General features: G+C 43.2%; 1 protein-coding gene across 2 annotated transcripts in view; it reads left to right on the top strand.

Annotated features, from left to right (window-relative positions):
* LOC126184875 (microphthalmia-associated transcription factor) overlaps positions 1-15,484 on the top strand; it is a 402,286-nt gene that overhangs the window by 148,368 nt on the left and 238,434 nt on the right. The gene's annotated exons all lie outside the window — the stretch shown is intronic.

Raw genomic sequence — 15,484 nt, forward strand, 5'->3', positions numbered from 1 at the left:
GCACGCAGGACATAGGCTTAATATTGCAGATCCAGACCGCTCGTGTCAGTTTGTTGTAGAAGTATGGAATGTGTTTCGTGACCACTACTGACAGCGAACAACTTTGCAGGAGGAGTCAGCATGGAATCAGCTGTCAGCGATCGTGTTGAACTACGTTAGCTGAATCCGTTCACTAGATGTAGAGAATTGCTCAGATTGATTCTGTTGTTCTTAGTCTTTGATACAGTTCCCGCCTTACGTTTAATAAACCGCATAGGTGCTTATGAAATATCGGACTAGATGTACACTTGAACTGATTACTTCGTAGCATACAGAATTCAATACGTAGTCCTAAATGGAAGACGACGTCAGAAGCTAAAGTACTGCGTGGTTATAATTAAAGTGCAACTACTCACGGAGGTCCAGGGTCAGCTGTAATTATCGTACGGCAGCGCAACTTGGGATATGCTGATTCGTTAATGCGGCAACCATTTACATTGGAAAAAAATGGTTCCAATGTTGGCCACCAGGTGCAAATATGGCGCTGTGTACTGTTTATATGACGGTATGACAGCCACGCTGTGATTTGACAAACCATAATGCGAGTGAACAGTATGGCTATCGAGAAGGGAGACTGCGAACTGTTAGTGAATCTGTTTTATGTGAACGACAGCAACTACAGTGCTGCACTGAAAAGCCTGAGAAGAGGCCGGATGTCATTAAAGGCTTTAAAGAAGATAATGAAATTCGAAAACACGGATGAGGTTGGTCGGGCACCTGGAAGAGGAAAGCGTCCTACCCCGATGGAAGTTATTGACAAGGTTGCCGTTGCTGTAACTAACCACGCAGCACGTGCCCTGGGTAGTTCTAGTGCTCGTGCAGTTTCACCGGAGTTGTCCATCCCATGGTCAACAGTACGGAAGGTCTGCGGTCTATTTTACGCTGGTACCCATACGAGTTCCAGATGGTGCAGCAACTAAAACCTCATGATCCGCAGCGACTACCTGAATTTGGCCATCGTTTTCTGACACGGATCGAAGTTCATTACACGTGAGCGGGCAATATTCTGTGGAGTGACGGGGCAAATTTTATACTACGGGGTGCAGGGAATACACATAACTGCCGAATTTGGGGTACTGTTAAACCGCGCGTTGTGCACCATGAGCGACTGAACTCGCCGTATGTGACTGTGTGGTGTGGGTTCACAAGTACCTTTATTATCGTTCCGTTCTTCTTTGAAGAGAATACACCCAGAGGGCCTGTCATGTGTTCCGCGACGTCTGCACTTTATTGAGACTTCTTGTACGGCATGTGATTCCTGCTTTGGAAGAGCTCAGCTGTGTGGAAACCACTGTTTTCATGCAAGATAGGGAACACCTCATGTCTCTCACCCAGTGAAATATTTGCTTAATGCAACCTTCCACGAACGTATTACTACCAGAGATTTTTCAGCTGCAGGGTCTGCGAGCTCACCTGATCTAAATCCATGTGACTTTTCTCACTGCGGATATCCAAATGAACGCGTTTACCAGGGACACGTTCGGTCTCTACGTGATCTGAAGACCAGTACACAGGAACACATTGCTCAAATTCCAGCGGAACTGTTGCGAACGTCTATTGATCACGTCGTAGAGCGTCTCGTCAACGTCTTCGGTACCCATACTGAACAAATTGTATGAGTTGTGCGTAGTAATAAAATCAACATTATGCCTTTCTCATTTGTTTCACCTTTTCTGCCACGTCCCGTTTCTAGTCCACTACAAATGGAAACATTTCTATATGTCCTTGTTGACAAAAAAAGGTTGTATGAAAATATAGCCAGAGATGCTTTCCAATGAAGGTACACCCACTTCAAGGTGGAGATAAAGGAACATTGACAGTGTTTTTTTTTGACAGTTTCAGTGATTGAAGCACTCATCAGAAAACACCAGGCAAGTGGTAATGTTCTGTCTATATTAATGTTATAGTACTACACTCAAGAGAGTAGTGAGATGGAGCACTAGCACATTACCCTTTGTACCACCAAGGGCACCTCTTCGAGCAGGTTCACCAGCAGGAAGTGCAGATATTCCTCGCCTGTGAGTCGTAGTGGAAGTATGGCTGGTCCCACGAGGCGATCGCCAATAATCCCCGCCCACACATTGAGGCTGAACCAGTGCCACCGCACCGTGTGGATTCTCCTTGCTCACAGGTGGATGTTGGGGAGGTTGACGATACCGCCCCTCCTAAGGGTACCCTCATCTGTGAAGAGGATGGATAACAGAAATCCCAGCACCGTGGCGGCTTTCGGGACGAATCAGCATCAGTAGGTAATAAGGCCTGCACATGTTGTGTTGCAGGCAGTAGCAGTTGTCATCTAGAATATATCCGTACGGTCGTCTGGCTTACCCCACGTTGGCGAGCCACCTGCCTGGTACTGATAACGTTGTCACTGTCGAAGACACCTTTAAGTCGGTGTACATCCTTCGGAACGCATTTCCGGCCTATGTCCATATGGCCTTTTGCGCTTCTTATCCTATCAGGTATCGTTTCCTGTAGCTTGTCCCCCTTCAGAAAAACCATCGTGTATAATTGTACAGGGCGTCGCAGAGTTTGAAGCCCAAATTTAATACGGACGTTGGTGTTTATTAAACTGTTCTGAGGTAAGGAAGCAATGGTCGGAGATGAGTATTTCAGGCAGAACAGAGTTCTGAATGAACAGTGTGTCTGACGCACATGTTTCTAAACTGCTTGTTTCATAAGAACCAACTGCCTACGGAATAGGTATTGGTGGCGCTTCCTTCGTAAACAATACACCATCGTCTGTGGTGTGTCCACTGGTTGTCGATGATGAGCATTACTCGTTGCAGGAACTTACAGACACGCTTTTAATGTATGGTGCACATCACGATATAGTGCCGAGAAAACCGAATGAATGTACATATATTTTGCAACAGGCGTAATCCTAATTGAAAGAAAATTATCGTCATGGGCAGAAACTTATAAGAAACTCGGTCGTGCATGCCGCAGGAAGTTGGCTAAAGTTCTCCAAAAGGAATCTTTCCTTCCCTAGAATTTGAAGAGACTTTGTCAGATGGTGAAGGAGAATTCATCAATAAACGGCTGTAAATTTGTCTGTTTGTAGCTCACTTTGAAGAATACAGTTTGGAGAGCACTGGGGGAGCAACAGTTAGACTCCTTTCACAAAAGCCGGCCGGTGTGGCCGAGCGGTTCTAAGCGCTTCAGTCTGGAACCGCGCGACCGCTACGGTCGCAGGTTCGAATCCTGCCTCGGGCATGGATGTGTGTGATGTCCTTAGGTTAGTTAGGTTTAAGTAGTTCTAAGTTCTAGGTGACTGATGACCTCAGATGTTAAGTCCCATAGTGCTCAGAGCCATTTGAGCCATTTTTTCTTTCCACAAACAACTTGTGCTAGTAATGATGCCAAATAATCTTTTAAGTCAGAGTTAACTACTTCAGTGTATTATCCAGCTCAGCACTGCTCACACATTGCCGAATTTCGTGCAGTTTGTATTGTTCTTTTACCTACGGTGGCGTTCTCAGCTGCCGCTGTAGTCAAGCCATGAGTGAAGAGTCGCGGTTTATTGGGAAAGTCACAGATTGCAGCACAGGAGTTGAGAAAGTTTATGTCAAAACTAGAAGCTTTCTGTCAACAATGGAGGCAAATACGAAAGTGTGATGGAAGATCGTTGGTGGTTCGTAAGCGAAAAGAAAGATTTATTACAAAAAAATCTGAGGACATAGCACATGCTGATTCGTTATGCGGCAACCATTTACACTGAAAAAAAAATGGTTCCAATTTTGGCTACCAGGTGCAAATATGGCGCTGTGTACTGTTTATATGACCGTATGACAGCCACGCTGTCATTTGACAAGCCATAATGCGAGTGAACAGTATGGCTATCGAGAAGAGAGACTGCGAACTGTTAGTGAATCTGTTTTATGTGAACGACAGAATTACAGTGCTGCACTGAGAGAGTATCACGACTGAAAAGTCTGAGAAGAGGCCGGATGTCATTAAAGGCTTTAAAGAAGATAATTAAATTCGAAAACACGGATGAGCTTAGTCGGGCACCTGGAAGAGGAAAGCTTGCTACCCCGATGGAAGTTATTGACGAGGTTGCCGTTGCTGTAACTAACCACGCAGCACGTGCTCTGGGTAGTTCCAGTGCTCGTGCAGTTTCACAGGAGTTGTCCATCCCATGGTCCTATTGGAGAAGATAGTCAATTTCTGATCAGTGATCGATTGACATGGAGGCTAAGGTTCATGCGCGGAATCGATCATTGTATAGTAGAGAGAGAGAACTTTTGGGAGGTTAGAGACAGTCGCTAAGAAGAGAGAGTTAAGCGAAAATAAATTCAGTAACTTCTGTATTAATAATTTTACACATAAATGTATTTGATAATGAAAGAAATTAGGAGTCCACTAATCGGTCAGTGCTGGTAATTTTACATGTATTTCTGTCTATTAAATTACTATGGAAAACAGGAGGCAAAACTCTCATTGAAAGGGGTTTTTACAGCATTCTGCTCAAGTAGTAGTTCTTGACATAAGTCTCCATTACGAGTACCTTTATAAAGATGCTTATGTTCTAATTGAAACTTGGTTTGGAAAAAAAGACCAGTTGTTTTTAAGTTGCAGGCATCGGGTACATGAAATAATTCTCAGAAGCGTTGTTGCAGAATTACTAAACTAAAGAAGCACAGGTCCAACATATCAACCATGAATAAAATTCAAAACGCCAGGTCTGTAATTGATGTTAGCAAATTCCAAATTTTAATTCAGTACAGAATGCCCAGGAAAAAATTGTATGAAGTCTTTGTGTCCGGAATCCTCGATTTTGTTCAAGATGTGCGCACACACACACACACACACACACACACACACACACACACACACACACACACACACACACATGCTCGAGGACTCGTCTCCGGCGGGAGAGGCCGCTCACTCCGTGACATGGCGCCTCAAACCACGCGGCCACTCCACGCTGCTCTTTAATTAGTTACCTACATGTTCCATTGATCAATCTCACGGTAACCGGTATGATGTAGAACGTGTCAAGTTATTGATTGAAAATGCTTGTTAGCGATAAATTTGAATTATTACAAGAAAAGAATGCTGTTTATGTTTGCATGCCGGCCTGGGTGGCCGAGCGGTTCTAGGTGCTGCAGTCTGGAACCGCGCGACCGCTACGGTCGCAGGTTCGAATCCTGCCTCGGGCATGGATGTGTGTGGTGTCCTTAGGTTAGTTAGGTTTAAGTAATTCTAAGTTCTGGGGGACTGCTGACCTCACACGTTAAGTCACATAGTGCTCAAAGCCATATGTTTGCATTTTCCTTAACATTGTATCCGTCGAAGCCCTCATGGGGCTAAAGCACTGTAATCAGATTTCAGTATTCTTTCAAAATTTTATAAATATTATGTTGTAGATCGTGATATCTATCGTGTGGCTTTGGAAAAGGTGAAAAACTTAAAAATCAGTTATTGTACATGTCTCCTGTTCTGACACCTTGACCAGTTTTGATCATAATTAATTTTCTGACTCAAAAATCAAAATGGTCAGTGCACTGAACAGGTTCAGGAAGGAATCGATTAAATCTCAGAAGTTATCAGCAGTTTATTTCTAATAAAGTAGGACTATTTTTTTTACCAGCTGTGATTTCAACGACGAGTTCCATAAGACAAAGCATTGGCAGTGGCATGCAAATGAAGATTTCGTCAACACTGTACGCCTAGTCATCAAGCTGAAAGTTTGTAAATAGTCCTGCTGAGAGAGGCGTCAGTCTTACGGAGAACTCGCAAGCGTTGTACATAGTAGTTTTTTAGATCATTCTATCAACGTTAATACAGCGGTATTGATAATTAAGTTTAAAGTAAATAGCGTTATTCGTTAACCAGACATTTCTGAACAATATTTTTTTAGATACCAAATAAATCTGATTTTCAGTGATTTACCATTTTCCTTGTCGAGGACCACCCCTTCCCCTTATGCGCCGTGGAATCTTACTGGGTTACTATAAAAAGGAAAAAAAAAACTAACTTCATAACTGCTTTTAATAAACGGACAATACGGTTTCGCAGAGAGAGAGAGAGAGAGAGAGAGAGAGAGAGAGAGAGAGAAAGTGTTGACGAAGTCAGAGAAATTGTTACTTCCTTGCGTGCGTAGTAACCACGTATCGACCAAGACTGTGTGATCAGAAACATTTAAACCCGTACAGAGACGTAATGTCAATCGTTCTTTCTGTACATTGTCTACGAGTGGAATGGAAAGGCTACACATTGTACAGTAGGTCTATGTGAGTGAAGTAAAACTCTCATGAACTGCAGACGTCTCGAAGTGATGCCTCATAAGCCCTGTAATAGCAATGTGACGTAGGGACTTATGGCTGTGTCAAAATAAATGTCTCTCAGATCTCAGTACTACGGGTATTGTGGCTATTCTTGTAGAATGACCTTCCATTTGTTGATGCCGCTCTCTTTACCATCAGGATTCAGTTGGGTGCCATCACATTACACACACAAGTCACTGTAGCTTATAGTTTACTCGCCGCAGCATTATTACATTCACGGCAATACTCCGAGAGAACTTAATAATCATATTGCTCATATTTTTCTTCAGATTTGATATGCGCAGTGACGCGTAATTTCTGTCTACATTATATGCATTATATCACTTGATTGCGTAACACATAACGCATTCAAACATTTCGTGTGTCCAACGCCAGAACCGCCCGGGTGTGTGCGTTAACACGCCGCTTCCGGGAGAAGGTTTGCCCGATACCATTACTAATCCATCATTTTACTTTTTGGTCCTCGCAGAAATTATTTGGTGCAATAAGCTCTTAACCAGGTGAAGTACTATCTGGGTGGGACAAGGGGAGGGCAGGGGGATAATCTTCCATTGTGGTGCACATATCGGCTACTAGTTTTAAATATACAGAAATGGTAAACAGTACGCACTTCATGAAAGAAAAGTAATAAATCTGCGTCTACATTCATACTCCGCAAGCTACCGTGTGGTGCGTGGCGGAGGGTACCTTGCAACACTTCTAGTCATTTCCTTTCGTGTTCCACTCTCAAACAGATCAAGAGAAAAACAACTGTCTATATGTCTCCGTACGGCCCATAATTTCTCTTATTTTATTGGTGCTTATGCGAGAAGTACGTGCGGGGGGGGGGGGGGGGGGGGGCAGTAGAATCATTCTGCAGTCAACCTCAGATGTTGGTTCTCAAAATTTTCTCAGTAATGTTCCGCGAAAAGAACGTTCTGTTCCCTCCAGGAATTACCACTTTAGTTCACGAAGCACCTCCTTAATAGTCTCGTGTACCTTGAACCTACCGATAACAAATCTCGCAGCTCATCTTTGAATTACTTCGCTGTCTTCCTTTAATCTGAGCTCGCGGGGATTCCAAATACTCGAGGAGTACTCAAGAATGGGTCCCACTAGTGTTCTATACGCGGTCTCCGTTACAAATGAACCACACTTTCCTAAAATTTTCCCAATAAACCGAAGTCGGCATTCGTCTTCGCCGCTGCTTTCCTTACGCGCTCGTTCCATTTTATATCGTTTTGTAACGTTACGCCTTGATATTTAATCGACGTGACTTTGTGAAGCAGTACACTACTAATACATTACGGGATTTTTTTCCCTACTCATCTGCATTAACTCACATTTTTCTGCATGTAGAGTAAGCTGCCATTAACCACGCCAGATAGTAATTCTGTATCCTCCTGCAGTCACTCAACAACGACGCCTTCCGGTATACGACAGCATGATCAGCAAATTGCTGCTACCCCGTCTGTCAGATCATTTACTTATATAGATAACAACAGCGCTCCTATCACACTTCCCTGGGGCACTCCTGACTATAGCCTTGTCTCCCATGACTTACAATATCAGTGAGAAACAGAATCAATCAACTCATATAAATGTCTGGGTGTATACGATACTTTAAAACTTATTATGTTGAAACAGTTCTTAATTATTTCCACTGAAATACGAAATATTGGCTGTAGCGACACTGATCTGTAGCGTAGCACGTGATAGAGGTTAGATTGGATAGTGTCAGTTTGGTCTACATCTACATTTACATTTATACTCCGCAAGCCACCCAACGGTGTGTGGCGGATGGCACTTTACATGCAACTGTCATTACCTCCCTTTTCTGTTCCAGTCGCGTATGGGAAGAACGACTATCTGAAAGCCTCCGTGCGCCCTCGAATCTCTCTAATTTTACATTCGTGATCTCCTCGGGAGGTATAAGTAGAGGGAAGCAATATATTCGATGCCTTATCCAGAAACGCACCCTCTCGAAACCTGGAAAGCAAGCTACACCGCGATGCAGAGCGCCTCTCTTGCAGTCTGCCACTTGAGTTTGCTAAACATTTCCGTAACGCTATCACGCTTACCAAGTAACCCTGTGACGAAACGCGCCGCTCTTCTTTGGATCTTCTCCATCTCCTCCGTCAACCCGACCTGGTACGGATCCCACACTGATGAGCAATACTCAAGTATAGGTCGAACGAGTGTTTTGTAAGCCACATCCTTTGTTGATGGACTACATTTTCTAAGGACTCTTCCAATGAATCTCAACCTGGCACCCGCCTTACCAACAATTAATTTTATATGATCAGTCCACTTCAAATCATTCCGCACGCATACTCCCAGATATTTTACAGAAGTAACTGCTACCAGTGTTTGTTCCGCTATCATATAATCAAGGATCCTTCTTTCTATGTATTCGCAATACATTACATTTGTCTATGTTAAGGGTCAGTTGCCACTCCCTGCACCAAGTGCATATCCGCTGCAGATCTTCCCGCATTTCGCTGCAGTCTTCTAATGCTGCAACTACTCTGTATACTACAGCATCATCCGCGAAAAGCCGCATGGAACTTCCGACACTATCTACTAGGTCATTTATATACACTCCTGGAAATGGAAAAAAGAACACATTGACACCGGTGTGTCAGACCCACCATACTTGCTCCGGACATTGCGAGAGGGCTGTACAAGCAATGATCACACGCACGGCACAGCGGACACACCAGGAACCGCGGTGTTGGCCGTCGAATGGCGCTAGCTGCGCAGCATTTGTGCACCGCCGCCGTCAGTGTCAGCCAGTTTGCCGTGGCATACGGAGCTCCATCGCAGTCTTTAACACTGGTAGCATGCCGCGACAGCGTGGACGTGAACCGTATGTGCAGTTGACGGACATTGAGCGAGGGCGTATAGTGGGCATGCGGGAGGCCGGGTGGACGTACCGCCGAATTGCTCAACACGTGGGGCGTGAGGTCTCCACAGTACATCGATGTTGTCGCCAGTGGTCGGCGGAAGGTGCACGTGCCCGTCGACCTGGGACCGGACCGCAGCGACGCACGGATGCACGCCAAGACCGTAGGATCCTACGCAGTGCCTTAGGGGACCGCACCGCCACTTCCCCAGCAAATTAGGGACACTGTTGCTCCTGGGGTATCGGCGAGGACCATTCGCAACCGTCTCCATGAAGCTGGGCTACGGTCCCGCACACCGTTAGGCCGTCTTCCGCTCACGCCCCAACATCGTGCAGCTCGCCTCCAGTGGTGTCGCGACAGGCGTGATTGGAGGGACGAATGGAGACGTGTCGTCTTCAGCGATGAGAGTCGCTTCTGCCTTGGTGCCAATGATGGTCGTATGCGTGTTTGGCGCCGTGCAGGTGAGCGCCACAATCAGGACTGCATACGACCGAGGCACACAGGGCCAACACCCGGCATCATGGTGTGGGGAGCGATCTCCTACACTGGCCGTACACCACTGGTGATCGTCGAGGGGACACTGAATAGTGCACGGTACATCCAAACCGTCATCGAACCCATCGTTCTACCATTCCTAGACCGGCAAGGGAACTTGCTGTTCCAACAGGACAATGCACGTCCGCATGTATCCCGTGCCACCCAACGTGCTCTAGAAGGTGTAAGTCAACTACCCTGGCCAGCAAGATCTCCGGATCTGTCCCCCATTGAGCATGTTTGGGACTGGATGAAGCGTCGTCTCACGCGGTCTGCACGTCCAGCACGAACGCTGGTCCAACTGAGGCACCAGGTGGAAATGGCATGGCAAGCTGTTCCACAGGACTACATCCAGCATCTCTACGATCGTCTCCATGGGAGAATAGCAGCCTGCATTGCTGCGAAAGGTGGATATACACTGTACTAGTGCCGACATTGTGCATGCTCTGTTGCCTGTGTCTATGTGCCTGTGGTTCTGTCAGTGTGATCATGTGATGTATCTGAACCCAGGAATGTGTCAATAAAGTTTCCCCTTCCTGGGACAATGAATTCACGGTGTTCTTATTTCAATTTCCAGGAGTGTATATTGTGAAAAGCAATGGTCCCATAACACTGCCCTGTGGCACGCCAGACGTTCCTTTAACGTCTGTAGACGTCTCTCCATTGAGAACAACATGCTGTGTTTTGTTTGCTAAAAACTCTTCAATCCAGCCACACAGCTGGTCTGATATTTCGTAGGCTCTTACTTCGTTTATCAGGCGATAGTGCGGAACTGTATCGAACGCCTTCCGGAAGTCAAGGAAAATGGCATCTACCTGGGAGCCTGTATGTAGTATTTTCTGGGTCTCATGAGCAAATAAAGCGAGTTGGATCTCACACGATCGCTGTCTCCGGAATCCATGTCGTGAATTGGTTAGGCAAAAGAATATGAATAAGAAGTTTTTGTGTCTGGCAACACATTGATTGGTGGCTTAGACTGAGAGATCTACTGATAGCGAACGTCTACTTGGGGGCCCCGTGCGATCAGTGAAGTTGGCTGACTTCGTACGACACTGCAATGTTTACGGTCGCAGCGAGCATTAGCTACTTGTCAGTATTGTAACAATAAGCAGCCGTTTTGAATATAGTGTAGACCCATGTGCGGTGTTGTTCGTAGTGATAGTATTATTTACAGAAATGAGCCAAAAGACTGTACCTGGTCCCTGTCGCGACTCGCTATGAACTGTCGTATTACTTGTGCGATGCATTAACCTATTACACGTTCATTCCTTTTATAAGCTGTAAGCTGGCTGCTCTGGCAGGAGGAGGGAGAGCTTGCCTCAGCAGCCAATGAGCTACGAGACGATCACAAGGTTCCGCTCGTAGAATCCTCCGCCCTTGTTCTATGTTCCTTGCCTCCGCCCAGGAGCCAAGGAAAAGTGTGCGATCAGTACATTAGGCTGGAAGATTATAACTTTATTTTGTGCAAGCGCTATCAGCAGGTTGAAAATACAAATTTCAATAATTGCGGCAGCTATGGATTGTAATGGGCAGTCCAAATAGCTGTCTAGTTTCCTACGTGTTTATGTCTATTTACCCCATCAACACAATTTGCTTGCACATGACCCCTTGAAATACGAGTTTATTGTCATGTTAAAAACTAATATTTACGTTTCCAACGATCGGAAGCAAAACATCTTTAATACTTCGTTGGATACTCAAAATAGTGTAGCTCCGCCATCTTAATTCCCATCATCGCGCGCGACAGTCGTTACCCAAGTTGGCGACAAATGGGTAGGTGTTCCCTCATATCCGTCTGCGTTTTTCCCGAGAGACATAACTACGGACCTATTTTATTGCTGACATTTCCTGAAATTTTTGAAAAGGTGATCTGTTATAGAATAGTATCTCACCTGAGCAACATTACTATCCTCAGCAAATCACAGTATGGATTTCAGAAGAGTTGCTCTGCTGAGAAAAACCATTTACAAGTTCGCTTACCAAATTAGATTAATACTTGTTCCATAGATCATGAATACGACACTTCGTAATGATGTGGAACGTGTCAGGTTAATAAAAGATGTCTGTACAAGATATTACATTACACAAAGTGTCGCATGACACTAATGTTTAAGTTGGTTTTTTTCCCCTTAATTTATATCTAAAAATCTAATATCTAAAAGAGAGTCCGTTTGCTGAGAACCACTTAATAATTTTGTGAAAAACATCATTTACAATTACATCACTTAGTTTATTGGTTTTTGGATGTTATTACTATACTTGTATAATCAGCAAAAAGAACTAACTTTGCATCTTCATCAATGTGGAATGGTAAGTCATTAATGTACAGGGTGTTACAGAAAGGTACGGCCAAACTTTCAGGAAACATTCCTCACACACAAAGAAAGAAAATATGTTATGTGGACATGTGTCCGGAAACCATACTTGATAGCCCCCCAGTTTGAGGAATCAGCTGTTGTTTTTTTAACATTACATGAACCACTTATTTCAACTTTCTGCATTCTTCCAGTTAAGTATGAATTAAACCATTTGTGCACTGCCCCCCTCAAACCATAATGATTTAGCTTATCTAAAAGAATCCCATGATTTACGCAAATTTTGCAAGCATCAAATAATTGGTATTTTCTGTGACCTTTGTAATGCATTTGACTGTGTGAATCACCGTATTTTCCTAGATAAATTGAAGTTTTATGGGATTGATGGTATAGCCAACCAGTGGGTAATGTCATATCTGGCCAAAAGAATGCAGTAAGTCGTGCTTAGTAATTCAACCAGCATAGTCCCAGACATTGCTCGGAGTGGGGAGAAATCATGTATGGTGTTCCTCAAGGCTCAATCTTAAGTCTAATATTGCACCTTATAATGCAAATGATCTTCTGTCTAATATACAGCAAGCAAAATTAGTTCTTCTTGCATATGACATTAGTATTGTACTCAGTCAGAACATACATGCATCAACAAAAGAAATGGTAAACAATGTTCCTAAAACTATGATTGATTGGTTTCCTGCAAATGGTCTCACCCTCAGTTTTAAAAAGACCCAACATATTCAGTTCTGCACATCTAGGGCTGCTACACCAATAAGTGTAACACATGACGAGGAAAAGATAAATACAGTGAAAACTCAAAAATTCTTAGATGTCCGTATTGATGAGAATTTTAACTGGAAAAGGCACTTGTAAAACTACTTAGTTAATCCACATTTGTACTTCGAACAAATGAAAATCTTGGGAAGAGAGAAACCAGTAAGTTGAAATACTTTGCATATTTTCATTCAATAATGTCATATTGAATAATGTTCTAGGGTAACTCATCTTCGAGAAAGAAAGTCTTCATTACTCAAAAACATGCTGTAAGAATAATATGTAGTACTTACCCACGATCATACTGTAAGCATCTGTTTAAGGAGTTGGACATTATGATTTATGGTTCACAATATACCTCATTAAGTTTGTTGTAAATAATCCAGTGCAGTTCAGAAGGAACAATGATACACATAAGCAGAATACCAGAAAGAAAAATGACATTTATTTCTCCACACTAAGGTTGACTTGAGCACAAAAAGGGGTGCACAATGCTAAAACAAAATTTTTTGATCACTTACCCGAGTATGTAAAATGTCTGACAGACAGCAAAGTAAAATTTGAAAACAAAGTGAAAAACTTTCTCTTTGACAACTCCTTCTATTGCATAGAAGAATTTCTGTTATTGTAATGTGTGAAAGGTGGTGGGTAGGAATTACTAACTCAAATCCAATATAAAAAGAACACTGACAAACCAACCTTTTAAATGATCAGCGTGTAGCCATATTTACAAATTAAATTGTGATGTGAATGTAAAGTGACTTATTCCACATCGTTATAATTTATAATGGGAAGTGAAAATAACTAACGACTGTCGACTGTTGCATCATTTCCAGTCTTTATTTACTCTGTGTTAGGATTTGCTTCAAGCAAGGGCAAGGAATGTTTCTCAAAAATCAGTCAATAACAGACAGATGTCATTATAGTTAAAGTATGTACTGCTATTAAATGAAGAGAAAGTTACCCACTACCATGCCAACACAAGCATGAAGAGTATTTGATGAAAGTGGAGTGCGTGAATTAAATTACATGAAGAAGTGCAAGTGTGTGGATTAAATTACATCAAGAAGTGCAACAGCCATCGAGTTTGGCTGCATTAAGCAACAATGGGTCACACTGAAGTTCATCTAGCAGCCCATATAGATTTTACAAGCCATCAGAAGATTTTTAAGATGCAAAATGTTATCAGTAACAAATATATTATGGCAAGAGTGTTTCCAATACACTTGCTCACATTGGATACACAATAGAAGAATAGTTAACATGAGAGTTTCTGGGTGTGGTACTGCATCATATTGTAAATAACTGTGATGAAACTAACATTTCAGTCACAGTAACTGCGGCCGAAACATTGGTTTCATCAGTGATTATTATTTATAATGTGATGTGGTACCATGCCCAGAAAACTTTCATGCTGACTGACTCTGGCCACAGAAGCCTACACAGTTATAATTGCAGAGTAGTTTTTCAGCTACTCCCAAATCAGACCAGAGTTCAAGTTTCCATTGCTATTGATCAAACACAGAGATGTTGTCTTCTCAGTGACATCAGTTGAACTTCTCCATGTGATAGATATGCTGGTAGTATCACCTCAGTTCACCTAGCTATAGTTTAGCCCATTACACTCCTTGCCACTTACTGAAATATGGCAGGCAAGATGATTTCTTGAAGGAGACTGGTGATTTCGATCTCTGTCTACTAACTGTGGAATTACTCTTCTTACTTCCATGAGATATTAGGGTATTACTTCTACTGGCAGTATAAGGAAGTCATTGAAGTAGATGGTGAACACCTGCCTTATTTGTTTTAGGCCCTTGCAGTAGCCTTCTTGTATTTCACTGTGGCATTCTCCAACCCACAACACCAGAAGAGCATGTGGCTGAAACAGCTGTTGATGGCTATCCTTGTCCTTAAAGTTTTATTTGCTGTCAGTAACTGTGTAAGGTTTTGTTTTTCAAAATTTACAAATTCTAACTTTGAGGACAATTAAGCTGTTAAAAGATCAGTTTAAAAGGAGCCTGAAAGACTTACTAGTGGCCAACTCCTTCTAAACAAATGGTGTATTGTATATACTCATACTATTAGTATTGTTATTTCAGCTTAAAAAAAAAAAGAGACATGTTCCACATCCACGAGGATCTCCTCAGCATGGATCTATGGAATGAAAAACTAATCTAATCTATAAAGGACAGCCACACATCACATGCTAACAGTCACAAAACGGACTTCCACTGGCCACTAAACTCCCCAGACATGAATATCATTGAGCATATCTGTGATGCCGTGCAATGTGCTGTTCAGAAGAGATCTCCACCCCTCATATTCTTACAGATTTATGGACAGCCCTGCAGGATTCATTGTGTCTATTCCCTCCAGCACTACTTCAGACATTAGACACATCCATGCCACGTCGTGTTTCAGCACTTCTGCGTGCCCGCGGGGCCCTGCATGCTATTAGGCTGGTGTATCAGTTTCTTGGGCTCTTCAGTGTAGAACTGTGTGTACGTGGAAAATACGGAGTAAAAATGGGTACTCAGAAATGCATTATTTTGTACTCTGAAGAGTACTTAGAAGTACAATAGAGTATTAGGTCCTACGTCCACACGTTCTACCCAAAAGTTACCTCGATGTGGGGGGACCTTCAAAG

This window comes from Schistocerca cancellata, chromosome 4, assembly GCF_023864275.1.
Source record: "Schistocerca cancellata isolate TAMUIC-IGC-003103 chromosome 4, iqSchCanc2.1, whole genome shotgun sequence".
Lineage (NCBI taxonomy): Eukaryota > Metazoa > Arthropoda > Insecta > Orthoptera > Acrididae > Schistocerca > Schistocerca cancellata.